Source organism: Equus przewalskii, chromosome 3 (assembly GCF_037783145.1).
Source record: "Equus przewalskii isolate Varuska chromosome 3, EquPr2, whole genome shotgun sequence".
In the NCBI taxonomy this organism is placed as follows: domain Eukaryota; kingdom Metazoa; phylum Chordata; class Mammalia; order Perissodactyla; family Equidae; genus Equus; species Equus przewalskii.
Window position 1 is genome coordinate 20,655,977 of NC_091833.1, and position 27,787 is coordinate 20,683,763.

The following is a 27,787-nucleotide window of genomic DNA, read 5'->3' on the forward strand; positions in this document are numbered from 1 at the left end:
GCTGGGATTGACTTCCTATTTTGACTGTCTGAGACTATAATTAAAACATAATAATGACAAAATTGTTTAACAGATCTCCAACAACAAAGATCTTATTTTAACTGTGTAGACTATCAAGATGAAAATTTTTTTTATTATTCTGTTTGAGAAACTTCTTCCTTGACTTTAAATGATCAATTATCAGATTGGTGGAAAAGAAAAAAGCACCCAAGAATGTTTCCTTTTGGACACAAAAATTGCAAGGTACATCTTTCTTTCCAAGGAAAAAGGAAAGCAAGGAAGATGAATTTAAAGTAGTGTGACTTAGAAAATCTTCGGTGATTGCTCTCTCAGCTTTTATTAGGCACGTTGCTGTCTTACAGACAGAAATGCTTTCATTGCATGACAACTACAAAGTGAATAAAATCATGAAAATTTAACTCATTGTACAATTCTGGAAGTTCTCTTCTATAAATGGTGGACCCTAAGCAAAACATATCATACTTCTGGATTTTAATAAAGATTTCATGGGGCCGGCCCCATGGCTGAGTGGTTAAGTTCTCGTTCTCTGCTTCAGTGGCCCAGGATTTCACCGGTTTGAATCCTGGGTGCAGACATGGCACCGCTCATCAGGCCATGCTGCGGTGGCATCCCACATGCCACAACTAGAAGGACTCACAACTAAAAAATACACAACTATGCACCTGGGGGTTTTGGGGAGAAAAAGGAAAAATAAAATATTTAAATAAAGATTTCATGTACCCAGTAAGAAAGACAAATAGGATGCCATCTAGAGCCAAAAGCCACAGAGAGTGGCCTAGCCCTGGGACTCTGGAGCTGCAGTGCACTAATCAGATGCTTGAGAATGATCCACCATCTTAGGCGAGGATCGTATTAAGTAAATCTGGGGTAACGTTCAGTTCATTCCAAAAATTAAATATTTTTATTAGACAGAAAACAGGGACATTAACATGCAATTTGTCAGCTCTGAGATTTATCACAATTAAAATGCTGAGATTGTACCAGCTTAACAAGTGTTTGTCAAGCCCTTAGCAAGTCCTTTTGGGAAAAAGCAAAAAAGTGTAAGGCATAATCACTCACTTAATGATCATACCAGTATATTTAATGAAAGCAATTCAGCATATCCAAAAATACATTATGTAACTTCACCAATTTCTCAGTTTCTATAGAATGCTTCCTTTAAGAAACTTGGTATTTTGTACCTAGCTGACCTGTGCTAATCATCAGAAATTCCTCCTAAACCTTGGGAGGTGGAAAGGAGAATGGTATAGAAAAGTCCTAATGACTTCTCAGTTTCTGAAATAGCCTTGATTTAGCCCATAGGATAGAATGTTTGTGCCATCTCAGAAACAGGTTTTCCCTTAATGTAAACAAAGATTTTCCACATTCCTGGAAATTTTAGCATTTGTCTTAAGTGATTCCCCTGTGAGAGTATGAAAGTATTGTCTACTTTGGGGAGGGGGGGAAGGAAATAACTACAACAGAAATATGACAAAATTACCTCACATTTAAGAACCGAAGAAATGAAGGAGAGGTATAATTTTCTTACTTTTTATTGTATTCACTATTATGCAAACCTGTACCATGTAAGTAATAATTCTGTAAGAAATGCAGCCGTTGAAAAACAATTACCCCTCCAACGCAGGGTTTCCTAAATCAAACAGCACAACCAGCTAGATCAGAGAGTACATGTTTATAGTCATCCCCCTTATCCACGGTTTTGCTTTTCGCGGTTTCGGTTGCCTGCAGTCAACTGTGGTCCAAAAATACTAGATGGAAAATTCCAGAAATAAACAATTCATAAATTTTAAATTATGTGCATTCTGATTAGTGTGATAAAATCTTGCACCATGCCACTCCATCCCACCTGGGATGTGAGTCATCTCTTTATCCAGAGTATCCTCACTGTATACACTACCCGCCCATTAATCACTTAGTAGCCACCTCAGTTATCAGAGCAACTGTCTCAGTATCACAGTGCTTGTGTTCAAGTAACCCTATTTTACATAATAACAGCCTCAAAACACAGGAGTACCGATGCTGGCAATTCGGATATGCCAAAGAGAAGCTGTAAAGTGCTTCCTTCAAGAGAAAAGGTGGAAGTTCTCGACTTAATAAGAAAAGAAAAAGTCTTATGTTGAGGTTGCTAAGATCTACAGTAACTTTTGTTACAGTATATTGTTATAATTGTTCTAGCTTATTATTAGTTATTGTTGCTAATCTCTTACTGTGCCTAATTCATAAATTAAACTTTATCACAGGTATGTATGCGTAGGAGAAAACATAGTCTGTATAGGGTTTGGTACTATCTGAGGTTTCAGGCATCCACTGGGGTCTTGGAACATATCCCCTGTGGATAAGGGGAGACTACTGTACACAATCTTCTGTGTTAGAAAAAATATTCAATGTAATAGTCATAATTTTATGCTAATAAATATGAAACAGAGGTAATTTATAGCTGTCAAGAGAAAATGAAAAGTACATTGTCTTCAGAGGGAACAGAAGTGATAACAACTTAAAAATTGAATATGAAATCAAATCTACCACAGAGGACACCAAATTCGGAAAGTTTTGCAAATTTTTACCAAACTTTAAGAAAATCCCTAATTTAATCTATTTCAGAGAATTAAAAAAGAGGAATGTTGCCCAATTTATATTACGAGGCCAGTATAAACCCAAAACCTGGCAAGACCAAAACGTGAAAAGAAAATTAGAAACCAAACTCATTTATGAACCTAGATGCAAGAGTCCTAAATAAGCAAGCAAATAAAAAACTAGCAAATTGAATCCAGCAGTATATAAAATATAAAACTTCATATTAATGAAGAAGAGTTAGTTTCAGGAGAGCAAAAGGGTTCAAACTCAGAAAAATCGAGTCACATAAGCTACCATAATAACAGATGAAAGGAATAATGCCATATGATCATTTCAACTGATAGAGAAAAATCATTCAATTAAATAAATGCATATTCAACAAAAAATTCTTTGCAACTTATACATAAGAAAGTTTCTTAACCCAATAAAGGGTATGTGTCAAAAATATACTGCAAACATCATACTTATAGCATTCCTATTTGAGTTATTTTCTTTGGGGTGCATAGAGAAAATTAAGAAAATGATATTGACTATTATTGTGAAAACATTTATATATATTTATACTGGCCAGGATATTTCAGGGAGGAGGAAGGGAAGTTAATAGAGTGAGTTATTCCTATCAGATTATCAAAACAGATTAAGAAGCAACAATAATTAAGGCAATTTGGTGTTGCTAAAGAAATAGACAGATGGAAAGAATCCAGATAGAATCCAGAAATAGACCTAAACATGAATAAAGATAGTATGTCAATCAGTAGAGAATAGACAGACTATTGATGAATAGTGTGGAACCTCTGACTAATCATTTGGGAAAAAAATAAGGTGATATCAATAAACCCAATAAATTCCAGATGGATCAAAGGCTTTAAAGTAACAAAAGCATAAAAGTTACAGAAGAGAGCATAGGTGAACATAGTATCCTGAAGTGGGGACACTTTCTAAGAAGAAGATAAAGACCAGAAGCCATCAAGGAAAAGATGGATAAATTTGACTATATAAAACCATCAGAGGGGCTGGCCCCATGGCCGAGTGGTTAAAGTTCGCGCGCTCCGCTGCAGGCAGCCCAGTGTTTCATTGGTTCGAATCCTGGGCGCGGACATGGCACTGCTCATCAGACCACGCTGAGGCAGCGTCCCACATGCCACAACTAGAAGAACCCACAACGAAGAATATACAACTATGTACCGGGGGGCTTTGGGGAGAAAAAGGAAATAATAAAATCTTTAAAAAAAAAAAAAAAAACCATCAGAGAAAAGCTGAGCAACCCAATACAAAAACAAACAATGTAAAACATTGGTATGACATCAAATCAAATATCAATTGGCAAAAATGCAGACATTTGAAAGTACAAATTCCTAGCAAGGGATTATGCCACCATTCTTTGTTGGAATATAAATTTGTGCAACTATTTGGAGAATAATTTGGTAGTAAACGTAAAAAGTTTAAATACATATATTCTTTGATCCAGTGTTTCAATTACAAGAATTTGCAGATATAACTCAAAAGTACACCAAAACACCCATCGACAGATGAATGGATAAAGATGTGGTATATATATATATATATATATATATATATATATATATACAATGGAATACTACTCAGCCATAAAAAAGACAAAATTGTGCCATTTGTGACAACATGGATGGACCTTGAGGGTATTGTGCTAGGCAAAATAAGTCAGATAGAGAAAGACAAATATCATACGATTTCACTCATACGTGGAAGAAAAACAAACACGTAAATAAGAAGAACAGATCACTGGTTACCAGAGGAGAAGGGGGTAGAAGGAGGGCAAAATGGGTAAAGGGGCACATATGTAAGGGGATAGAGAAAAACTGAACTGTTGGTGGTGAACACAAAGCAGTCTACTCAGAAACTGAAATACAGTGATGCACACCTGAAACTTACACAATGTTTTAAGCCAATATTACCCCAATAAAATAATTTTTAAAAATAATAAAAATAAATAAATGGCAGCCAAGAATGATTATCATGATCAAAAAAAAAGGTACATCAAAAATATATGCAGGGATACTCATTGAAATATTTTTAAAGAGAAAGAAAGCCCTAAATAACTGGCAAATGGAGGACTGGTTAAAGGAAGCGTGGTATAACCTACGATGGAACACTACACGGCCTTTGAAAAGAATGGGATGATCTGAATGGACTAACATGGAAGCGTCTGTCAAGCAAAAAACACAAAGTGTCAATTTAAAAAGTCACTAAGTGTGATTCAGTATGAGTCTTCTGAGTAAAAAAGATAAAGATGGATGGATTCTTTATATTGTATTATGTATATTTTATATATAAATTTTGGTTGTATATGCATGGAAAATGTTTCTGAGCAGATACGTGGAAACGTCCTGCTGAGAGGAGTAAGAACTTATTTTTAGTTTATGCCTTCCTATTTTCAAGTTGAATTTTCTAACCACATGGTAGAATACTTTTTATTTTCATATCCAACAGGGGTCATTTCGATAGTGGGTTTATGGGCCATTCGTATTCTTCATCTGGTAATAAGTGTTTTTCAGGTGGCCCCTAACCCTTGTCCCTGTTGCTCTCTGCACTGCCTCCTTGTAGATGTGAACCCAAGACTATGGCCAGGTGAGCATTAGGATGCCCTTATCAGATAAATGTAGCCTCCTCGGGGGCTGATGGACTGATAGGGAGCAGGGACATTGTGTGCTCGCTATCAGGGGGATTTCTTCCCCTGGAGGTCAAAAGAATACTAAATATCCATTGAATAGTTTGGCAATATAGTGATAGTATTGATATTTTTAGAAGACGTGTTTCTTTTTACTTTTCCCAAACTAACTTGGAAATGGCGTTCAGCTCATTGAGGGCAAGAATTATGTTTTATTTGTTTTACTTCCTTCCTCCGACTCCAGCACGGTGCTTAGCACAGATTAGGTGCTCAATAACTATGGGTGAAAGGAATGAAATTAGAAGCTGAAGGACTTTTCCTTCCTTCCATTGGCAAAGTTTGCACTGTAAGACAGTGTCATATTCATTGATTTAACAAATATATTTGCAAATTTTTTTATACATAGCTATTCTCTAAAGTAACGGGTCTCAGACTTCTTCACAGGCCAGTAATGTTTCACCAAAACAGTTGGGAGAGACAAACATAGGAGACTCAATATTTTATTTTGCGGTATAAAGTCATTTAAAAACATCTACTACAATCTGCTATCACTATCATGCCATTGATAAAAAAAACATTTAACACCAACAAAACAAAACAAAACAAAACAGGGAGGCTATAATCTCAGGATAAAAGCCATTTCTTTAAATAGCCGGTACTCCTTCTTTTTTCTCATTTTTGCCTTTGATTGATGAAAACTCCATCAGGGATGAATGTTATCCTATGGGCTGTGTGACCTTGGCCTATTACTCAGCCTGAGGTTCAAGTTGCTTTTCTGTAAAACAGGCAATAATAGTACCCAGTCTGGGTTTATTATGAGGATTAAATGAGATAATGCATATAAATGACCTACCAGTGCCAGGCAGATGGTAAGCATCCAGTAAACATTAGCTATTATTATTGTTGTGAATGGTGATATTGTTGTCTTGGAACTGCCACTGTAGAGACTAGGAGGAAGCACCAGACCTCATTTCTCCCTGTGAGAACTCAGTGTCTAACTAGAAAGAGAAGCGGGAGGTGAGGAAATGCCCCAGGAGGGATGTGGACTATGAGAGGCGTAAATGTGTTGTCAGACGAGGGAGGCAGTGAGTGGAGTTGGGGAGGCACCGGGCGGGTGGACCAGAAGATACGCAGGTCCGCATCAGCGGGGATGGAATCCCACCCTTTATGCAGCACTTATGGCACACTAGACTATATCAGGTGCTTTACAATCTTCTCATTTCACCCCTATTCAAAAGCTATGTGGCTGTTCCTATTGTCATTCCTATTTTACAGATGGCAAGACCAAGGTGCAAAGTCACAAAGCTGGTCAGTGGCAGAAGTGGGATTCTGATTCAGTTCTCCTTGACTTGAAAGCGGGGCTGCAGTGTAGACCCAGGCATCCCCCATGCTCTTGACAGTGCCTCGCTGCCCCTCCAGAGCAGTGTGGGCTTTAGCCAGTGGGCCAGGAAAAGCGGCCAAGGAGGAGTGAGCAGGGGCATGACCCGCCCAGGGAGGCGGCATAAGAAGATGGCATATGGGAGACAATGAAACAGGGCAAGACTGAAAGCAAGAAGATTGGGTTAGAGGGAAACAAGAAGGGCCCATGTGGTCGAAATGGTTGCTCCTTAGAATGATGGGAGCACTCATGTGCCCAGGATATTTCCTTGGGTCTTGTAGCCTAGACTTGGTCGTTAGTGGACACTGTGTAACCACATGGCTCAACCCTGCAGCACGTTCGACTCAATGCTGACCTCTAAAAAACGCCCACGCCAAACATTAAATCACAGCCTCTCGGGTGAAGCCCAGAGTAACAGATAAGGTTTCATGAGAACTTCAAAAGAAGAACACTAAATCACCACCACCACCACCAAAATCCCATGCTTAATATTTCTTTAAAATGAGGACAGAAATCATACAAATTTCCAGGATTCAGGTCTCTTCCTTCCAACATCTCTTCAAGCATCTTGATTGCAACCTTGCTTCTTGCCTCCCCACCCAGAACACTCTATAACTCCCAATACTTTCCACCATGCAAGTGAGTGGTCCTGAAGCTTTGACCTCATTAGCTTCAAGGGAATTCTGTGTCTCGTCTTATGCTTCGTCTTTTTTTAAACTCCCCACCTGATTCTAGTGAGCATCCTGATGGAGGGCCTCCGATCTCTATAGAGCATTAATGCCCTCCACAGGGCAGAAGAACCTCTTAATAAGTGGCCAGTCACCCCTTGTGGTTTTAACATCTACCACATATGCACTCGGCCTAGTCATGTCCTCTTGCAACATGAGCCACCATCTTGCAGTCAATCGTGGAATATTTATTGAAGCACCTGCCATGTGCTTGACCCTGAGCTGGGTGCTGTGGGAGATGTAAGACCGCAAAAGTTAACTAAGAGCACTTGCTGTTCTTCTGCACGTTGCTGGCGCTTGCTATGTTTTGCCTTTCCTGGGGTGCATGTTTTTTAGGCACTTGGGAAGGATTTGACAAATCTCTACTAACATAAGTTGCACGAGAACTTGCTTCAACAAGAATTTGGGCAGAGTGGATTCGAAGTGATTTTTTTTAAATAATTGTAACATGAAAAGAATCTCAGCATCATTAGTCATTAGGAAATTGTAATTTAAAATCACAATGAGATACTTGTAGATGCTTATTAGGATGACTAATATCAAGTGTTGGCAAGAACAGGGAGCAACTGTAGCTGGCATACACTGCTGATGGGGATGCAAAATGGTGCAGCCACTCTGGAAAATACTTGGGTGGTTTCTTATAAAGTTAAATACATGACCGAGGACCAAGCAGTTCCACTCCTAGGTATCTACCTAAGAGAAATAAAAACATGCATCCACACAAAGTCTTGCACAGGAATGTTCACAGCAGCATTGTTCATAATAGCCAAAAAGCAGAAAAAAACAAAATGTGCAAATGCTAGAGAAGAAACTGTGGTTCATCCGTGGAATACCACTTAACAATGAAAAGGAACAAACTACTGATCCACAAGACAACGCGAATGCATCTCAAAAGCATGTGCTAAGGGAAAGAAGCCACTAACAAAAAACTGCCTACTGGATTATCCCATTTATATGGCATTCTGGAAAAAGCAGAATAATCGGGACAAAAATAAAATCAATAGTTGCCTGTCTGAGGGCCAGAAAGGGAGATTGACAAGAAAGAGCAAGAAGGAAATTTTTTTAGGGGTGGTGGTATATCTCAATTGTGGTAATGGTTACATGACTGTTTACATGAGTCAAAACTATAGGACCGTACACTTTAAAAGGGTGAATTTTCCTTAATGTAAATTATACCTTCAGAAGCCTGACTTTTAAAAAATACTAAATAAATTAAAGATAAATACCAAGTTAGGACAAAGGATACATTCTTAGAATAAGGAAAAGTGCCAGGTTAGAAGATGAGGGTAAAGAAAACAAAAACTAAAGCACTTTTCACCCCAAAAGTGGAGTCAGGCCAGGTCTTCATTCCCATACGTTGTGTCCGCGGTGGTTTCTGAACAGTCTCCAATGCTGGGCACTGCTCAAAGCCGTACTTCTACACAATGTGGAGCATTCCCTGGGCCCACCGTGTTTGCAGTTGCCCTATGGTAAGTAGCTGCCTGGATTTCCTGCTGCTCTCTTTCCTCATTTGTAGGAAGCGTGTCTTCAGGGCTGGCAACCAGGCCGTGCTCCAGGCCTCCCCTGGGTCTCCATGGTTATCCCAAACCAAGGGCACAATGCAATGTTTCGGGTTGCACCAACCCGTCATTTTAAAACAAAAGCCTAATGAAAGGGCAGGTGTGCCCGGAGACCTCAGTGATTAGCTGTAATTCTTGGCAGAGTGTGACATGCTTATTCTTCTGAATTAGCGTGGGGCACAAGGCATTTACCATGGTGCTAATTGCTATTGGATGAAAACAAGCAGCCCCAGTATGTGGGCATGAGGCAAGACAAAACAGATGCCAAAGCCATTCAGAGCCATACCCTGCGTCAGACTCTGTGCCGCTGGCTGGGAATGCGTTTGTCTACATGTCAGTCTCCTGTGGGTCGGGCATGGGGAGGAGAGCCTGGAATCCGACATGATGCTGGTTGGGTAACTGGGCAACCACGCCCCCTTCTTCCTCCCCTGCCCTATGCTCGGCACTTGTGCTCAGCGCTGTTCTCCACACTGACGGAGAGTTAGGGAAATAATGGACACATTCTTAAACATCTCCCCCAAAACCTTGCCATATATGGAATTTCCTCTGCAAGCGAATGATTGCGCTTAAACAAAGCCAATTGTAGGCCAAGTTTAACTCACACCACCAGACTTCGTCAAAAATGCAAGTCTAGGAAAAATGACAGATTTCAATGTCATTTATTGTGGAAAAAAATTTATCCACATCCTTCTTCCTTGTCTTTCTTCTTGTCTTCCCAGTGATCACCATAGACATATGGAGATGGAGCTATCTAGAAAACCAAATCTTCCGAAATCTTCCAAGTATGGTAACAGAGGTCAATAATAGAGCTAATATCACAGTTCCTTGTATCAACAGGTACACACAGAGATGGTGATGAGGGGACTTCATGAACTGAAAATAAATACCCTTCCTTGTGGTTCTTCATTACTTCTCCTATACTTAAAAGTAAAACTCTGGAAAAAATAAAATGGGAAAAAAATTCTCTTAATGAAAGTTTGCTTATCACCTTAAAGATGAAGGGAAACAGCAATGCTGAGCCTTTAGAATCTGTGGAGGTGAATCAGTCTGTGGGGGTGAATCGAGTCCGTTCCTAAGAGTCTAGCCCAGCTGCCCCTCAAGGCCACCCCAGGCTGGACCAAGCCTGCTGATGGAGACCTTTGGCAGGCAGAAGGGATGCCGAATGCGGAGGTGTCATGGCAAATGGCAGGGCACAGGAGGGAAAAGCATCCTGTTATAATGAAGCTGCCATTTGATGTCATCTAGGATAATCAACTTTGTAGGAGAAAGCTCCATATTTTAGTGAATGTCCCATTTTCGAGGCTGGGATCCTAGATAAATATGGATCTGATCCTGATTAGTCATCACGAAGTCTACTCTGTATGCCCAAATTCTGCTTCTCCTAAACCTGGTCAGAATTATTCTCCCCACTGACACCTAGCTGCCCCTTTGCAGTCTGGGGTGATCATGAAGAAACCATGTGTTTCCTGATTAAGCAAGATGACTCCCCATGACCCTATGCCCTTGGACCCAAGACGACACTCCCCAACGACAGTCAAGAGGGGATAGCGTCACAAAAGGAATGGGTATTCCACAAGAAACTGAAGGGAGAGAGGGTAATTAACTAAATTGTTTGCTTGAGTCAATCGAAAATGGATCAAAACCCACTTCTTCCCTTTGCCCTATTCCCAGTCGAACTTCTCTGCCATAGTTATTTTTTCCCTCTTAACTACACCATGCTCCTAAGGCTCTCACAAAAAAAAACCAAGCCACAAATTATGTTTTTGCTTTTTCTTTACCATGCACCCAACTGCAGAGATATCCTGGAAGTATACTGGGATTGGAGTCAAGGCACTGGGGTTTCAATCTCTTTTCTGCCTCTCAATAACCGAGTAATTATGGCCAAGCCCTTAAGTTCTTCGAGTGTGCCTTTGTGTCTGTAAAATGGGGATAGATTGATGAAATTCCTCCTTCATAGAAGCTTTGTGAAAATTCGAGGTAATAACACCTCTCATGATGCTTGGCATCTAGTAGCTGTTCATGTATTTCTTGAATCTCAAAGGGGAAAGTGTAGACATTATCTTGCAGGTCAGATTGCTCCAGAAGGGGAAAAGTATAGTCATTCTTAAAATGTTTGGTGGTTACATACCCTCCCCAAAAAATGCTGATTTTGTGATGATAGAGTCATAAAAACACTGGAATTCAGAAAAGAACCAGCCTGACCTGCCTACTGGGCACACAGGCTGGCAACAGGCGCTCAAGTTCAGCTGTGAGTGTTGTCTTTGCTCAGAGCACCTAAAGGTTACATTTGCATTCGTCATCGCCGCCCTGTCACATTTTGATAAATCGGAAAGCAGCTAGATCTTTATCTTGAAAAACTTCAGTCCCTTTGCTGTAAAGAGAAAGCAGTTTGTTTTCAAAATTGACTGCTCCATTGCCGGGCGTTCCTCCATCCTCTGGTAGCAATTGAGAAAGTGGTCAGGTTTGGGAACTTCCTGCTGGATGATGAAGTAGCTCATGTGACACTCACGCCCAGAGGCTGTTTACATTTTTATTACCATCCTTGGGAACTTTGCTTTTCCCTTCAGGGCTGTTTGAGCTTTGGCCAGCAAATAATCAACTCCCACAAAGGGTAGAACCTGAACTACCTTCTTCTGCTGCCAGTCAAAATGCTACAAATCAGTACAAGGGTTTTTACGCAAATGCCCAGAAACTTCAATTAAAGTGCATGATCTCCATTTGGGACAGAAAACTGACCAGGGAAATTCCAGAAGGGCTGATGAGGTCATGGACCAGAGTTTCCAGGGTGACAACACAGAGATTTCCTCATCCCTCCTCTGAAGTACCTCTCAAAAGTACCAAATACCCCACAGGCTGATGGGAGTGGCTAAAAGTGTTTTCCTCCAACCTACATGGTCAAAGCACCTCAGTTTATTCCAAGAGTCCTGTGGAGAACTTGCCATTCACAGAAAACCTTTGTGTGGTTCAAGGATGATGGGAATCTGAAAGCTGTGTGAACATCAAGCTAGAAGGGAGGGAACTAGGCCTGGCCTGAAGGAAATGGAAGCCAAGCCGACCCCAACTCACTTTCTCCCCTTAGCCTCTTCTCCACTCTCAATTTCCCAGTCCCCTACTGATTCCACCCTTCTCTCCAAAGCCAGGTTCTTCCTTTGCCATGTATACTTGTCCTCCTAGTAATAAAGAAGTGCCAGAACTTCCTAAGATTCTGATTTGGAGAATCTTGAGACTTTAATCAGGAGCCTAGTATTTCTAGAATGATCTACATGAGGGTAGTTAAGAGCAAAGTTGTAAAGGAGAAAAATAAAAGATGCTTAAACATGGAGGGAAGAGGAATGGGTGGAGGATACAAGCATGAAATTTAATGGGCACCAAGAAACCCTGATTTATTTCTGGAAATGAAAATGGACACCTCAAGGGGACAGGAGGCAAAAAACTATTAATAAAAGCCCCATTTAAGGGAAATGAGTAAGAAATGGAGGATGGTGAGTGAAAACTTGGGAGTATGTGACTCAGGAAAATCACTCTCTGGCTCCCATTTTTATAGGCTGTTCCCCTCTGCTGCCCAGCACTTCCTAGCCAGTGACAGCTAAGCCCCCCTTTTATTCCTACAGGAAGAATTTAACAACAGTGCATTTGCAGAGCCAGAATAGCAGTCTAGAGGCTGTGAAGTAAGAGCTGGGACAGGAGGGCTTTGCAGCCAGCAGCTCCTTGGGCCCTGTGTTAATCTGTCTTGCTGTTGCTGCAGAAGTATGGTCTGTGACTCTGGAGGACGTGGATATTTCCCTCCCCTGATAGGGTCCCAGGCAGAAGCAGGAGGTGTTCCTGGAAGCAGAGGGACATGAATCAGGCAACACATTGAGTAGGGGGAAGAGAGAATCAATCTAGATGGAGAGCTGGTCACACCAGACATCCCAGAGATGAATTCTAAATGTGGTCTCTTTGAAGAGATTCCATCACTGGGTTCATTATCAGTTTTTGCTGTATAAAACACCACTCAAAACTTAGTGGCTTAACACATCAGGCATTTATTACTCAGCTCATGATTCCATGGGCTGGCTGGACAGCTAGAATGGCTCTTCCAGTCTGGACCAATGATGTTGGTTTCTGTGGTCTGCTGGAGGCTTGGCTGGAGCTGGATGATCGGGTGAGGGGGTGGGGGGTTGGTCTCACTCATAAGTCTGGCAGTTAGCCTACTGATTGCTCTAGGAGGGCCTCCCCTGGGACTTCTCGTCTCCACTCCATGCAGTCTGTCATCCTCTCACAGCCCAGCGCAAGCCTTTTCACACAGCAGCAGCATCCAAGAGAGCAAGCACAGAAGATGCAGGACCTCTTGAGGCCAAGGCTCAGATCTCATACAACCTCACTACCACTACATTCAAGGATTGGGAAAATAGACTTGTCCTCTTGATGAGAGGAGCTACAGAGAATAAGTGGTCAGTTACAACCTACCACAGCTAACAATCCCACCACCAATGTTCTAGTATTGAATCTGCTCTGGTTGACTACACCACCTTGGGCAAACACTTTGTCTCCTCAAGGCCCATTTTCATCTCTTTCATCATCTAGAATTAAGAGACATGGAGTAGATCATCTCTGAGGACACTTCTAGCTCTAAAATTTGATGATGACAAGAATTATAGTTTGACAACAAGTTTTGGCAAAGATGTGGAGAAATTGGAACCCTTGTGCACTTTTGGTGGGAATGCAAAATGGTGCAGCCTCTATGGAAGACAGTATAGATGTTCCTCAAAAAATTAAAAGGAGAACTACCATGTGATCCAGCAACCCCACTTCTGGGTATTTATCCAAAAGAATTGAAATCGGGATCTCAGAAAGATATTAGCCCTCTCATGTTCTTTGTAGCATTATTCGCCAATAGCCAAGATGTGGAAACAACCCAAATGTCCATCAGTGGCTAAATGGATAAAGAAAAATGGTATATACATACAATGGAATACTATTCAGCCTCAAAAAAAAGAGGAAATCCTGCAATGTATGACAACATGGATAAACCTGGAGGACATTATCCTAAGTGAAATAAGTGAAATAAGCCAGTCACAGAAGGACAATACTGCAAGATTCTAATTATATGAAGTATCTCTAATAGTCAAATTCATAGGGGCAGAGAGTAGAATGGTAGTTGCCAGGGCCTAGAAAGAGGAGGAAATGAGAAATTGCAAATCAATGAGTATAAAGTTTCAGTTATGCCCAATGAATAAATTCTAGAGATCTGCTGAACAACACGGTGCCTATAGTTAACAATACTATGTTGTGCCCTTAAAAATGTGCTAAGAGAGTTCATCTCATGTTAAATGTTCTTACCATAATAAAATAAAAATGAAAGTAAAGTAAAACAAAGTATAGCTTATATTTGTTGAGTGATTACCATGTGTCAGCACAGTTCTAGGTGCTTTACGTGCAGTAACTTATGTAATCGTCACAATAACCCCAGAAGTCCCATTTTACAGGAGAGGAAACTGAGGCACAAAGAGGTTAAATAACTTGCCCCAGGTCACACAGTTAGCATGGCAGAGTCAGAATATGAACACAAATTTCCTGACTCCAAAGCCCATGGTCGTAACTGCTGGGCTGTGTTGCCTGCCTGGAGCATCACAGTTCTGACGTGAATGACTGAATAGCAAGAATGCATTAAAGATGCTCTGTCTCTCTTGGGACTGCTCCTTCAATGTATTCCTGTGCTTTTAAAAGTTCTTTTTCTGGGGGCCAGCCCAGTGGTGTACTGGTTGGGTTCACACACTTTGCTTTGGCAGCCCAGTGTTCACGGGTTTGGATCACAGGCATGGACCTACACACTGCTCATCCATCCATGCTGTGGCAGCATCCCACATAAAAAATGGAGAAGATTGGCATGGATGTTAGCTCAGGGACAATCTTCCTCACTAAAGAAGAAAAAAACGTTCTTTTTCTGAAACTCAAGTGGTTAAACATAATTCTTGTTCCACCTTCCTGCTCTCATATCTTTATCCTTCCATCCATCCATCCATCCATTCTTTCATTCACAAATATTTATTAAATTCACACAAATGTGAAAATGTGTCATTATTAACAGTCACAGCAGCTGGCATATTGTGTTTTCATTCCTTCAATTTCGTGCTTCAATTTCATTTCCTCTAGCTTATAGGTTAATGATATTGCTATACCCATATTACAGATGGAGAAGTTAAATCATAAAAGGATCATAAGGCTATTTATATTTATATAAAGGATAGTGATAAAATTGCAGTTATGCTTTTAGCTAGCCTATTGTCCCAAAAATCAGATTTCTGATATTTGAGTTAGTAATGAATACTTTATGTTAAAATGATACTTTATTTTATGCTTGATAGTACTTTAGTTTTTAATGCTTCATATGATTCCAAGTCTAAACAGTATAGGAGAGTTTATAATACAAGCCTTCTTCCCTCCGTTCCCCAAGCGCCCCAGTTCTCCTCCCCATAAACAATGTTTTTTGGTTTCTTCTGCATTTTTCCAGAGATATTTGATGCATTTATCAGCAAGACCATATACATATATATGTATATGTGTGTCTATTTTCCCCTTTTGGTACATAAATGATAACAAACCAGATACATAGTTCTATATTTTGATTTTTTTAAAGTAACGATATATTTTGGAAATAATTCCTCAAGCTTTTATGGGTGTATAGTATCCCATTATATGGATTTAAATAACTTATTTAACCAGTCTCTTATTGATGGGCTTTTAGGTTATGTGTAATCTTTTGCTATTCTAGATAATGCTGCAATTAATAATTTTGTTCATAAATCTTTTAACAAATGTAGGGCATATCTGTTGCATGGATTTCTGAAAGAGAAATCACTAGGTTAAAAGTTAGCTGCACCAGTAATAAAGAACACACTGAGTACCAGACCTTGTTTTCTAAGTACCATTCTCCACTGAAAGGAGACAGGTAAATCATTTTGGAAAGTGGTCAGTTCCAAGACAGGAGGTAGGAAGTCACGAGATGAACCTGGGACGTCTTATGGTGCCAGAAAGGAAAGAAATGCTCAAAGAATAATGGGAACTTGACAAGAGAACACACAAGTCAGCTTGAAGGGGAGTCTACGGACCAGTATGAAACAATTTGGTCATCAAAATAATGATAGCAACACAATACAAACTACTAAATCCATGAATTCATCCGATATAAATAGAATACTTCCATAGTCACAAAACATGTCCCCCAAAGATACTTATTAATTACAAAGGGAAAAATAGTAACCTGACAGATACCACCATAACCAAATGACCAAAATAACATCACCAGTAACAGAGCAAACTGACATCAAGTGAGTACTTATACGATGCACTGAGAATGACACAACATCACTCCTGTGGCTTTTTGCCAAAAATGCACCTGCTGTATCTAATCATGAGGAAACATCAGAAAAATGAAAAATGGAGGATATTCTACAAAATAAGTGACCAGTACTCTTCAAAAATATCCATAAAGACAAAAAAGACTGAAGAATTACTCCATGTTAAAGGAAAATAAGATATCACAACTAAGTACGACAATTGATTTTAGATTGGATCATAGACGAGCATAAAAATATTTTCTTTTACAATGGACATTAGTAGGAGAGTGGATATAATTTAAATAAGCTATGAAGATTAGATAATAATAGTATGTTGATGTTAATTTCCTGATTTTGACAACTTTCTTGTGGTTAAATAATAGAATGTCTTTGCTTTTAGAAAATTTTTAGAGGAAAATTCATTGGGAAAATTATATATGTGTGTGCCCATACATATAGATGCATATAGCTATACATATACATAGATATATATGGAAAGAAAGAGAGAAGAGAGAAGGAGAGAGATTGAGAATTGTAATGCAAATCTGATAAAACGTTAACATTTGGACAACCTGTGTCATGGGAATTCTTTTCACTATTTTTGCAGTTTTTCTGTAATTTTGAGATTATTTTTTAAATTAAAAGAAAATGTATGTGCATTTGAAATTTTGATAGATTTTGTCAGATTGCCTGCCATCGAAACTGTACAAATATTCTCTCCCACCACCAGCGTTGTACAAAAGTGTCACTTGATATTTACAAAATACATTCACGCTACACCAGGAGAATTTATTACTACTCCAAGAAATAGGCTAAGGTATTCTCTCCATTTTACATAACTGAGGCTTCCAGAATTGTAGACAGTAAGAGTAGTGGTTAAGAACACAGGATTTTGAAACAATAATTATATGCTATTTCACTCCAATCAGACTGACAAACAAAAAGTTTGAAAATACCGAGCGTTGGCAAGGATGTAAAGAAATAAAAACTCTTATAATCTGTTGGAGGGAGTGTAATTTAGTACAATCATTTTGGAGAGCAATTTGGCAATATTTAATAAAATTGAAGATATGCACGTCCTCAACCCAGCAATCCCACTTCTAGCTGTGTGTCCTAGAGAAACGCTCCCCCCGACGTGTGCACAGACACACTCTCAGCACCTGGTTCCCAGCAGTGAGACTTGTGATAGTGAAAAGTGGGAGAAAAAGTAAATATCCACCAGAACGGCTGAATACATTGTGGTCTGTTTATTACAATAATTAATAATTATAGTAATTAAAGTAAAAGAAATAAAACTATAGTCATACAAAAAAATTCAAAAACGTAAATCAAGAACGCAATTTACAGAAGAATTTGTACCCTTTCTGTGCATTTTTTGAGTGCTATATATTGTTGGTAAACATACTCACATCCATGTAAAACCTTTCCCAGGGAGGGAACCAGCTTCAGTAGAATGGTTATCTGGGGATAGAAAGTGAGAAGAACAGGAATGAAAAAGTCTAAAAGGGAGATCCATCTGTATTTGTAACATTTTATTGCCAAAGAAATAGCTATAAAGCAAAATGACAAAAGTATCAATTAACATTTGTTAAATTGAGTTGCTAAGAACATAGATGTTTATTAGATTATTCTCTGTACTTTTCTGAATGTTTAAAATATATGATAGCAAAAGAAAAAAGTGGGAAACAATCAACATGAGCCTTGAGGTTGAATAATCCTAAATGCAGATCTCCTCCAACACTTACCAGTTGTGTGATATTGAGTGGTGTCCTCAACATGTGTGGACCTCAATTTCACCATGTGTAAAATGGGAATAGTACTGCTTACTTTGGAAAGCTGGTGTGAAGACTGAATGTGGTGATCTGTACAAAGTCCCAACACAGTGCCCTAGTAGGTGCTTAAAAATAGGAGTTATTACTATAATCCAATGATTCTCAACCAGGGACAGTTTTGCCACACACCCCCCCACCACCCACCCAGGAGACCTTTGTCAATGGCAATGTCTGGAGACATGTTTTGGTTGCCACATGGGTGAGGAGATGTTAGTGGCATCTGGTAGGTAGAGGCCAGGGATGCTGCTAAACATTCTATAAGGCACAGTATAGTGCCACCCGCTCCCATGACAAACAATTATTCGGCCCAAAATCTCAATAGTGTTGAAGTTGAGAGACTCTGCTATAGTCCACAGCCACCTGGAATTTGAACCAGCCCTCCTGACTCTCAGTTGAGTACTCTTGCCTCTACAACACATAAAATTATGAGGCTAGGGTCTTTCTAAATGACTAGAGTGACTTGTGATGGGTATTAGTCCTCCTTCTAGCCACTTAGTTTCCCGTTGGGTAAAACTTAATATGTTACTGAGCAGAAGAACTATCTTGCATATAGAGGTCTTCATAAATATTTCTTGAATGAATGCATCAATCAGCAATCAATCAATTAATGAAGCAACCTCTTAAATGGAGAAGGTCTAGTCACTATTCTTGGCTTCTTTGATTTCTTATTCATTTGAAATGAGGGGCTACTCAGTTTTCACTTTCTTACATAAAGAGAAAAACAAAAAAACAAGTGAGTCGGAAGTTCTCAGAGCCTTGAAGCCCATCTCAGAGAGGTCCTCTCACAACTATGAGCTAATCTTCCAGTGGCCCTTGTCAAAACACCTCTGGAGTTTGCTGAGACACAGACCTCTTCAGCTTAAACTGACCGTGGCCACACACAGGAAAGTGAGGAATTAACCTAAAGATGATGAGCATAATTATGACACTTAAATTGAATTTGATTCCACAGCTGTGGGAAGCACTTACTTTTTTAATGCAGCATGAAGAATACATACAATTTCTTGCAACTGCTTACTTTTTGCTTTATCCTAGGCACTGATTTGGGGAACCCAGACATTGTGGTTGATCGGAGGACAATTTTGAGGCCCTTCTATCAATTTCTTCACCATCATTTTATAGGGTAAGTCCTGCTTCTTTCTGAACCTCATTTTTTCTAACGTTTCCTTTGGCAACACTGAAGCTCTCACCAATTGTTTCAATGAATATAACAATGCCTAAAATAATACAGACATGTTCTAGTTTCTACTTATGTGTGTGTATGTCCAACAAGACCTGAGGAGAGGAGATTCACCAAACCAAAGAGTGCAGTGAATACAAAAGTCGTTATGACGAGACCTAGCTTCTAGTCCTAACTTCCTGCTCATAACTAGCTGAGTGACCTTGATCTAAGTCACTTGAGACCTCAAGTGACCTGAATGACCTTACTTAACCCCTCAATTTCTTCATCTGCAAAATGAGAGATTTGGACTGGATTATTTGGAAGGTATTTCCCTAAACTCTTTAATAGCACACCCTCATGAAGATTGAAAAACATTAATTTAAAGCAATGACTTCAAAGTATGACGGGCAATCCATCTCCTTCCATCGCTGGAGCACTTGCTGGAAGTGTACCTTCCCCAAGCCCCACCCCAGATCTACCAGGTCAGAATCTCTGAGACTGAAGAGCAGAAAATCTACCTTTTTCACAAACTCCTCAGGTGTATTGGATGCATCGTAACATTTGAGAACCATTGCCCTAACAATTGAAAGTATCATTCTGTTCACATGTACATTCAATTCTGGGAGATGTAATAAGCCAGGTCTGGGCCAGGCAGAACCTGGCTGGAATCGCTTGTGTTCGTAGAAGAATTAACAAGGTTGGCATCTGGTGGCTGATTTATCTTTTGTTTCTTGGCTCCTGACCTTCCCCTCTGGCTCAGTCCTCCACTCAACACTTCTTTGGCCAGATCTAGGTGTCTTATGTGGGATCCTTGGCTCTCCTCCCCTTGCCTGCAATTGAACGAGAGTAAAATCCTTTTGGAAATGACCACTGAAGGATTGACTCTCCTCTAGACTCTATTCAAAACATGATCCTGTCAGTCGGCGTCACTCCCAGAGACGTCATAGTCATCACCTCCTCATTTGCAATAGGCTTTGCTGTCAGTCTTTTGCTATGGAGGGTTAGGCTCTGCTCCCAAGGATGTCATCACTATGAAATGACTAAGGGGATGTGGATGAAGGTAAAGTACGTTTGTATGTGGAACCAAGATGGCAGACTCCTAGAGAGAAGGGGCTGTGCCCGGAGATCCCAAATCAGACAGCACCAGACCATGCTCAGAGCTCTGGACTGTGAATCAGAAAAACATTCAGGCTATGCTGTAGTCCGATTCAGTTGCCAATCCAGAATATGTGACATTTCAGGCTTTCTAGGTTGTGTGCCAAAACCATCAAGGAATCACAGGCCCCCCTAAAGAGACTTATGTCTTAAAGGAAAACTGAATCCAGGCTTTGAAATACAAACAGGGTCTCCCAGTACTGCCTACAGAGACTCCCCATCAGGATCAGTCTAATTGCTTAGTGGGGTGACTGTTGCTCTTCATCAGAGCTTCAGCAGGTGTTATTTTCTGGCATCAAATAAAGGGAATTGGAGCTTTAAGAACATAGTGTTGCTGTTGTCTGCTATGGGTCACATTTAAAACTCTCCTCCCAAATCACAGGCGAGGCATTGTGTGTGATCTGTCAGGTAAAGTACTAACAAGTGCCCCTTCATGAGAGAACCAGTCCCTGAGAAAGAGCGTTCTAGACAACACCACTGCTGGCAGAGGATGGATGTGGGCTTTATTTGATTTGGGGTTGATTTATTTGTTTGCCTTGCTTCTAGAGAAACATAACTTGGATTTAATGTCTCGAATACTGAATCCAATACTTCTAGGTTCACTGACTTGTTATTATTTAGCATTTATGAAGTATATGTCAGTACACTTGGCGCTTTACAATGACTCATAAAAAGGCATGTTCCTGGCCGTTGAGCATAAGGTGGCTACTGGTTGAATTACTGCCTATGTGCAAATGATCACAGGACAGATCTGGATATCCTTTGCCCTTAGAACAACTATATATCCTGGTTGCTCACTGCATCTGAGTCCAAACAGAGGTCTGGTAGCTGCTGCTACCCTTTCGATGTCAATATCCTAATGAAATAGACTCAGCATATAGTTCCTGACACTTAGGAAAAGCTTAGTAAACATAGATGGCTGGATGGCTGGCTGGATGGATGGATGGAGAGCTCTCTCTTCAGTGGACATTTGTCATTTCTTGTTTGTTCCTCCACCTGTGGCTTCGTTTATGCGTCTTACAAAACTTGCTGACTTGGAAGGGAACTGTTATTTAAGTGGCTTTTGCAATGAAGGTGAGATCAATATGTCTATGAGGTGGACAGAAACATAATGAGAAACTGATTACACAAAATCATATGAACTTGTTAACATTATATCAATGTCAATTTCTTGGTTTTAATTGTATAAGATGTTACCGTTGGAGGAAGTAGGTAAAGGGCATAGGGGAATCTCTGTACTATTTTTGCAACTCTGTGAGTCTATAATTACTTCAAAAAAAGAATTACATGAACTTCAGCCTTCATTTCTTTGTAGTCACCTCCATGCCTCCATCTTCTAGTCCCTAGGCCCTCCACTAATGATAGCAAGTCCAAGTGAGTCAGTTTGGGACTTCCAAAAAAGCAGAACCCAAAATAGAATTAGACATGCAAGAAATGTATTGGGGGAAATGCCTGGGAAGCATGAAGTGAGAGGGAGAAAGGCAGGGAGAGTCTTCAAGCTGCCTGTGAAAGGAGAGAGGGAAGGAAGGATCGGGTAGAAAGAGCTCAGACTGCACCCATGTCAGAGAACAATCTCAACCAAACCAGTAAGGAGTCCCTGAGAAAACTGCCTGTTAGAGGCATCCTACATGAAGCTGGATGGCCCGGTTTTCATAACCCCACCAAGTTCAGTCACCACTGGAGCAACCTGGGAGCAGTCTGGCCTGGAAAGAATACTGAGTGAATCTAAAGGTGCAAAGACAGCTGGAGGTCGTGAATCGGCTATGCTTCCAGAGCAGGTTATCTTAACGGGAGAGCTGAGCAGGACATCTCCAAGGCCATCAGACCAAGCAAAGTCTTCCACTTAGTCCTCTTGCCTTCCTACCCAGCTCTTTAGCGACCATGACCCCTTCTCCCTCTGTTGGACTTATATTCTAACTCCCAAACCAGAATGAATTCCACCCTCTGCTGCTTCTATGTATCTGCTCCCTGCCTATCCGTACAGTTTAGAAAAAGTCATAGAACTAAGCCAAATGATCCACCATATGTGTGTGTCATCCAACATCAGGTGGCCCTCACCATCCCTCAGTCTGCTTCGTTTTCCGTCTCCTGTTGATTCCATGTCACATTTTTCACTGTGTTTATTGCAACCCCATTCTGCTTTCTGCAGCCCGCATTCTTGCTGTTTTCTGCATGGCCCTCCCACATTCGCTCCCTAAGCACTCCCCCTCTCCACATCCACAGCTTTCTTCATCCCCTCTTCCTTCCTTTGAGGATTGGACAAGGGAAGCTCCTCTCCTCAACAACGTCTTCCCTCTCTTTGACTCCCACTTGCTTTCCGCTTGCCTGTTTTGGTTACCTTAGTTATCCCTCTCTGTCTTATGCATTTTCTTTCTCTCTGCTCCACTGGATTCTTCCCCTCAGTCTATGAACATTGGCTTCTTTATCCTAAACTAAGCTTTCCCCTGATCCTTCTCCCCTTTTCAGCTGTCCTCACGTGTCCTCATCAGACTTTCTGAGAGAGGTTTCTACACTTGCTGCGTCCTCTCCTTTCTCACTAGGCACTCATCCTCCTTCCCCCTGCCACTGAAATGGAGCTTCCTCCAAGCTCTGTATTGCCAAACCCAGTGCCTCATCTTGGGTCTCACCTTCTATGACCTTTTATCTTGTCTGCCACCCCCTCACTCTCCAACTTTTCTCCTCCCTTGGCTTCTAGGCTGGGCTGCTCCCAACTCTCTTCCTGTCTTTCTGATCTGATCTTTTCTGACTTCTCTTCTTATTGCCTCTAAATATAAATGTTCCTCCAGATGATTCCGTCTTTGTCACTCTTGATTTGACTTCGCATTCTCTCCTCTTACATTCTCTTCCATTTTCATAATTTTGACTCTCCCTGCTCTGCAGAAGTTCTGGGTCCCCAGCTCTAACTTCCCTCTCCAACTTAAATTCCTCAACAGTGTCCCAGTGCTTCTTGCCAGAGCTTCAGATTCTGTGCCTGCACTTCCCTCCCACACTCTCTTCTCTTCCCGGCTTTCCTGTCTCTCCTAATGAGACCCCATTCTGTCAGTCACGCAGGTTGGAATCTTATAGTCAACTTGACCCTTCATATCTCTTTCTCTCTCTTCCCTCCACCGTCTCCCCCAGCCTCTCTGTGCCCACGGTCACTGCCCTAGCTCCAGCCCTCACTACTTGCTCTCTAGGTTCCTATAGACATCTCAAAAGTGGCCTTTCCACCTTGAATCTTTTCCCCTTCCAGGCCATAATAGTCACTGATGGCAGTTTTATTTTCCTAAAAGCACAGCTTTCATTATATCTCTTTTGTGCTGAAAAACTTTTTGATGGCTCTACATTGTGTACTCAACTCCTTCCTGTCTCGTAGCTAAAAATAATCTCCTCCCAACTAAACTGTCATGCTATTTTCTTCTAAATGTCCTTCTTTTAGCACTTACTAGTAGCAGCTTATTAACAGGCTAATTCTCCCAGCTCGCTACCCCCTCCTCACTGACCCCCAAATAAATAAAGATTGTGTGTGTGTGTGTGTGTGTGTGTGTGTGTGTTTATTCTTGTTCCTAACCTATTCCTCTATATGTTCACCTGGAATAACCCGCCCCCCAGAAAGGATGTGAAAGTAGATCATTCTGTTGGGTTCTACTCTTAAACAGGGGTCACAGGTGGTGACGGAGAGCAAGGTTCTGGGATCATTCTGCCTGGGTTAAATCCTGTAACCTTGGACACATAATTTACCTCTCTGAGCCTTGGTTTATTCATCTATAAAATAGGCTGATAACTGTATATATGCCATAGGATTATTATGACAACTAAATAAAGTAATGCACACGGCAGGCTTAGAACCACACTTGGCACCTCCCAGTGCTCAGTGTTAGCTATTGTTATCACCGCCATCGTTATTGTTTTATCATGCTGGCAGCATGACATTATCCACAGCTTAATTACTCACTGTTTGGCAGGAGAGACTAACTTGGGAATTATACACAACTGATGAATTAATATCCTGAGTACTTCCATTAAGACATCAGGCTAATAATTTTTGGTACTTTAGATAACCCATGATGGGTCCCAGAGGATCCTGAAACCAAGAGTCTACATTTTTCCTGGTAGGAACGGACTGTTTTTTTGAGTTTTAACTCTCCAGAGTTTAACGTAGCAGCTTCCACTACTGGACAACTGTAAGCTGAACTGAAGAAGGAGGAAAAAAAGTCCTGTTGACACAGAAATCCCTGGTCCCCTGCACGTGAGATAACACACAGGACTCAGATTATAAATGAGACCAAGGACCTGGCAAAGACGGAAGGAGACAAAAAGGAGTAAGGAAGGGGTTTATTAGAGGAAGTTTTAAAAAAGCAATTTGAAATGTAAAAGCTGATTCTAGCAAAGACATTGAAATGAGATTTAAAACTGCACAATTAGATTGTTGAACAACATTGTGGATATAATTAATGCCACTGAACCGTACACCTAAAAATGGTTAAAATAGAAAATTTTATGTTGTATATTCACACAATTAAAAAGTAAGAAATATGCATACCAAAAAAATGGACAGCTAAAATGTATAGCAATTTATAATAATATTTTTGATTCAGAATTTTTTTTGTATAACAGACCCACTTATGCCAGCTTAGTGTTCATTGAGCGCCTACTGTTTACAAGCACCATGCTTGGTACATTGTATCGTGATGTGTAGCTGCATTTTTTATGTGTTAGTACTCGTGTTCATTATTGTTGATGAAAGACTATCATGCATGAAAGGGTAAATGGCTATCAATGCGATCATAGACCTGTGGGCAAAGTACACCTGTCTTAATTGAAAGAGAGGAAAAATAAGGACCTGGCTTGCTTCTTTTTCTCAATGAAATGACTGTAAGATTTATCCAAGGAACGCATTCATTTTCATTACAGTGTAATATTCAGTTGTACAAATAGAATTCAAAGCATTCTGTTGATGGATCGGTGGTTGCTGCTGTGAACATTCTTATTCTGTGCAGGCATTCTTATCCTGTATCCTGTATCCTGTGCGGGTGTTCACAGATTTCTCTCCACTGGTGTTTCTCCTACTTGAGAGCTCATCACAGTCACTCAGAGCGTTCACTCAGATGACGGGGCCCCACCCTCAGAGTGTCTGATTCAGTGGAACTGGGGTGGGATCTGAGTTTCCATTTCTAACAAGTTCCCCGATGATACTGATGCTGCCAGCCAGGGAGGGGACCACACTTTGAGAACCACTGCTTTAAGTTATAGGAAGGGATTTGCTGGGTCAAAGGGTATGCATCTTTTCTGCTCTACCATTTTAAAAGTAGCATCTTTACACTCCACCAGCAGTGTATGAGTGTTTCATTGTTCTGTCACACCCATATCAACACTTGTTATTGTTAGACTTTAATTTTTGCCAAGTCAGAGGATGTGGTAGTCTCTTATTGTAGTTTTAATTTGCATTTCCTTAATTCCAATGAATTGGAGCACTGATTGGCCATTTGGATTTCTTTTTCATAAAGTGCTATTCCGGTTTTTTGCCCTTTTTCCTGTGGGTTGTCTTTTTCTCAGGATATGTCAGTACTATTGCTGAAAAGACCACAATAAAATTTTTATTAATTAACTTTTAAAACCTAAAGAAATCTTAGTATAGTTGGACAAACTCTTCTTTAGTAATAGCAAAAACAGGTACAGAAGAGAATTCTTTAGATAGCCTCTCTTTGGAAAATGGCTTCAAAGAAAAGTTGAGGACTTTTTCTCCAAACAAGTTGCTAAGTGTAGAGGCAAAACCACGTGGAGGAACTATCAGCATTCTTCATACATCCACTGAAAATGTGTCTGTAAGCACAAGGCCATCTTTAAATGGTAATAATGCAACTAAAATAGATCATTCAAGGAAAGGAGGCCTATTATTGAGGCCAACATGGCCATTGACACTTGTTAGCTTGTCTCTGAAGAACAAAATTTTGAGCAGCAAAAGCTTAAAGTGAATGAAATTGTATGCAATTCTCAATCTGACGAAAGCGCTTTGGGCTCTGGGCCAGAGAATAAATTTGGACCATAGATGGGAATTTTTTCAGGGCCTTAAATTTAAATGACTGATATTATTTTTAAAGTACCATCCTACTCAGGCTTTCGGAGTAAAAATGTGCTTTTCAATTTTTAAAAAAACTTCGTTTCAACATAGGGATGGAATGCAACATCTTTGACCTTAGATGGTCCAGAAAAGCAGACACTTCATTCTAGTGCATACTCAGTATGGAGTAAAGACACTTATTATAGCCTCTTTCAACTCACAACACACACCCACACACACAGACACACCCCACATACAAATATACACACAGACACATTTGATACTCCGTGTACATCCATACGCGTCCACACACACACATAAACACACATGCACATATATACACAGACCTGTTAAATACACACATTTACATGTGCTCACACGCACACAATTTGTGCCTGGAAAACTTGAAGCAAATATGCGTATACTTCGAGTTGGTATAAAGGGATGTACCTTCCATTCTGAAAACACTAAATATTATATCATGAAAACAACTATAACTCTCAGTTTCTCAAATGGTCAACAACAAAGGAACCATTTTAGAATGACTAGTTTGTGTAAAACTTAATTATCTAGGAACTGAAGGCAGTCGCAGGTTTTAAGAGTGGAAAAGTATACCTCAAATTGTTGCTTATTTTTGAGGACGATTAGCCCTGAGCTAACTGCTGCCAATCCTCCTCTTTTTGCTGAGGAAGCCTGGCCCTGAGCTGATATGCATGCCCATCTTCCTCTACTTTATATGTGGGACGCCTACCACAGCATGGCTTGCCAAGTGGTGCCATGTCCACACCCGGGATCCGAACTGGTGAACCCCGGGCCGCTGAAGCAGAACATGCGCACTTAACCGCTACACCACTGGGTCAGTCCCTGTTGTGTATTTTAAGGATGCCATACCTAAACATTACACAGATTTCCTTTAAGGTACAAGCATTTAAAGGGAAAATGTGTTGCTATGGCTTTCTCTTCCACTCTCTTGAATAAATAAGGTAGAATTAATGGTAAGTATAAATTAATCTGTATAACTGGGAAAGGACCCCCCCCCCACCATAAGAGGCATAATGAAGCTGCTTCCTAAAGCTTGCCCACCCTCCACCCCTCAGCACCTCAAGGCTCAATGGGTGGCAGTTGCCCAGGTGGCTGCTTAGGGCCCTAGACAGTGCAGATTCTGTATTCCCAATCCATGTACCTGCATACTTCTTGTCCTGAGCCCTGTGCTCACAACTCCACATCTAGCTGGGGAAGCCCTGCTTGGGAACACAGACCCATAAATCTGTGACTCGGCAGCTCTTCATTGGCCAAGTCTTCTCCCTCAAAGCCTCTGGCCATGAAGGCAAAGCCAGACCCCAGTGATCACCAAAAGCTGTCAACAGGGCCT

At 40.6% G+C, this 27,787-nt stretch overlaps 1 protein-coding gene across 1 annotated transcript in view; it reads left to right on the forward strand.

Moving 5' to 3' along the window:
* ZFHX3 (zinc finger homeobox 3) overlaps positions 1-27,787 on the forward strand; it is a 1,295,574-nt gene that overhangs the window by 876,421 nt on the left and 391,366 nt on the right. The window contains exon 12 of the mRNA XM_070613798.1: positions 19,094-19,181. The gene's annotated coding sequence lies outside the window, so the exon portion shown is untranslated. The remainder of the gene's footprint in view (positions 1-19,093; positions 19,182-27,787) is intronic.